Here is a 3581-nt window from a genome sequence, read left to right on the forward strand (position 1 = left end):
AATGTTCCGTGACACCAACGTATCATCAATTCAATGTTTGAATTATTGTTCTTAAGTTAATTATTGAATGACGACAGAAAATGGTATTCGCACGAATAATTACATGGACGGGCGTTCTCAGCATCACTACAATTAAATGAGTTAGAGCTTTTGGCCCGGATGTGTACTTGATCTGCATTATTCCCCGCAATTTTTATAGGACAGATGTTAGGCATCGCAGTTCCGTCATCAAACTGCCACTGATCTCCGACCTTTTCCCCTTGAACCCAGACTTCAATTTCAACACTTTTGGCAATTGGTCCTGAAGTAAAATTAATTCAAAATAGTTATTTTCCAACATTGTGATTTGTAGGCTAGTATGAAAATGTAAAACTGACTTGATAATTTGGAAGGACGTGTGGCTTACTATTTCTTCAATATTCACTAATATAGAGTTGGTATCTTAATGTCGATCATCCCCCACAAACAAATCTCTAACCATTGACTCATCCTTTGTATTTTGTAACGATTATTCTAATCACAATTTTTTTTGTAAAGGGTACAAAACTCTGTAGTGATATATATTTTTGCTATTATATTCCATGTTATCAAAATTATACAGTTGTACTTATCAATCGTTCCCAGAACTATTCAAATAGTTTATACCTCTCATTGTTTAGACATTAAATGGCAAGATTTTTCAGACTTACATTCCCTTACGAACCACACATATCGTATTTTAATATCAGCGTAAACAAAAGCCATATGATATAAACTATTGTGCAATATATTGAGAAAAAATAGCATTTATTTTCTTCCATAGAAAATATGTGCCTTTATTTCACGAGAAAATATTTGAATTACTGTATCTTGTATTATGATTTGATATCTAGTTTGTTGAGTTCTTGGAATTTGCAATAAAATCACAAAATTCGGGGTAATAAGTTTTTGTTTGACACCGCATACGTTAAGCGAGAGAAATTTCAGAGACGTGTAGCTGTTTGTTCGCGAGAGTTGTTCTCCTGCGTCTCCCTATCCAATTCGGTCGGGGGTTGATCCTTGACGTTGACGTTTAAAAGCCTGTCGGTCGTCTTTGGTCGGGTTTTGCGGGGTGTATTGTCGCTCAGCTGTTTGATTGCTGGCGGCTCGCGTCTGAGCTGGCGTAGGCGTTGGAACTGCTCTCGGAGCGGATCCTGTAGAAGGGATATATATTCCTGTCCGTCAATATAAAGCACGTCCCGGACCAGTTTTACTTTCTTGTGGTCTTTCTTTGCTTGGCGGAGGACGGGATATAGCTTCCTTCTCTTTTCCTCAATTTCAGGGGAAAATTGTTCGTTTACTCAAACGTTGGATTTATGGAGCTTCTAGGGGGCACGTGTACGGATGAGATCTCTATCCTTAAAATACAGTAGTTGGCCATAAGTATGTTCCCAAAATGGCCGCCGTAACATTTTTTTTTCTGTAAGGTACATTTTAAAAGGAAATAAAGCATATTTTTCTTTGATTGCCAGATTTAAAAAATGTGTCCTATGATTCTCCGACTTTTTTTCTTCTTTTGCCGAGTTTATTTTTGGAGTTATTCCCCTTTGGTAAACATTTATCGTCTGCACAACAACATGGCGACGAACGACAAAAAACGTATGGGAAGACAGAAACAAGTCGTAATACAGATGTCAGATTTGGGATTTATACATAAATAAAACTGGAAGGATCAACGGAATAAACAGTCAAACTGTTATGTAAAGTTTAAAAGTACGGAAGACCGGAATAATGGTAAAATTGTAACTCGATCTGTAAGTCGTAAGATTAGGTAACCACGAGATGACTGAATCTCATTTCAAAGTCCCCAGAACCAACCAAAAACATGCTTTCAAAAATCAAACAGCTTGATTTACAGCAAGACCAAAGTATAATGTGATGAATAAAACTGTAAGTAGACTGCTTCTCATCAGTAATTGTTCGTCACTTCACAAAGCGCCAATAGTTTGTTAGAAAAAGATAACCAGACTTCTAGGCCCAGTTAAACAGAGCAGAATGACAGCATCACAACATACTTTGGTTTACATACTGTTCAGACATTAATATCATTGAAATTATGTGAAAAATGCTAATAATACGGTTACAAAGGTCAAAAAATGAAATCCGAATTTTCCATGACCTAAAAAAAGTTGTAGTTGACAGTTCGAGTAGTCTCACTTTATATTGATTGCGAGCCTTTACATCGTCAAACTAAGAAAATTGCAAGAATATTTCATATCCTAGGATATAATACAAAGTAATATATATGTTTGCTTAGTCATTTTACTTTGTTGTTAAAAGTAGTTAGTCAAAAAACTTCAGGCGATGACGAGATCTACGTTAACGTCTACCATTTTGGGAACATACTTATGGCCAACTACTGTAGGTAAATTTATCGACAATATTTCTGGGATGGGAACTGTACTCCTTCCATTTACCCATTCTGTGCACCCTTTCGAATGGGACATCGTAATCCAGTTTATACTTTTTTTGGATAAATTCTTGTAGGACAGCTTCGGTATCTTCATGTCTCTCCTCCGGGATTCCAGAAAATATCAGATTGTCCCGCATTGGACGAGCCTTTAGGTCTGTAACAGAGTTTTGTAGACTTTCACTAGCTTCTTTTATTGACACCAGATCCTGTTCCATGATTCTTTGGCTCTGAATACACTTGTCTGTGAGTGTCTTATTATCAGTCATCAGTTTTGTGTTTCTTTCTGTTGATTCTTTTACATTATCGAAAACGTCTCCGAGGGCTGTCATGTTTCTGTCAAAGTCCGTCATATCTTTTTTCACCTTAACGGTCTCTTCATCTAAAATACCTACTCGGCAATTTAGCGAATTTACTGAGGCTTGGAGCTCATTGAATGTTGCCATTTTCTGTTCAATTGCAAATAGTCTAGAGTCGAGAGAGTCACTTTTATGTTCTATATTTTCGAGTTTTGAGTTCATTTGTGTTAATAGAAAGTGTATAGATGACAAGGTGATTTGCTTTTCGTGACTGACGTTTTCGCTGTCATTCGCTAATTCACTCTGGCCATATAATATCGAACGACTCTCTGACAGTATTGCAGATGTTTCACTCATATTGATTGTTGACTTTACTGTTAGTATATCAGTCACGTACCAAACACAATAATAACACGAGATACTACACACTACACAGGTGTTCCACACAGGTCTCCATATTATTTGATACAGGTGAATTGAGCTCACGATATCAGTCACAGACCGTTCAAAAATATATTTTTTTTAAAGTTAGTATTTTAACGGGGTTTAACCCCCAAAACACACAGTCTTATGTTGGGAAGTTGTATATTCAATTTCTACCACAGAAAGTTTTAAAACTTTCGAGAAAATATAAATAAATCTTCAAAATCACCGGAGCTCGCTTGGAAGGCGACTTACCGATTTGCTGACCTCTGACCTCTCGCTACCTTAATGCGACATTGTGTATACAAAACATGAACATTACGTAACTTTGAATTAAATTACGGTTTTCCTATCTTTACTCCACAGCAATGAAACGGTGATAAAATAGGTTTAAATTATTTACAGCTTCCTTTTTTGTTTTATTTTATCCA

The sequence above is a fragment of the Magallana gigas genome, chromosome 1, assembly GCF_963853765.1.
Source record: "Magallana gigas chromosome 1, xbMagGiga1.1, whole genome shotgun sequence".
Classification (NCBI taxonomy): domain Eukaryota; kingdom Metazoa; phylum Mollusca; class Bivalvia; order Ostreida; family Ostreidae; genus Magallana; species Magallana gigas.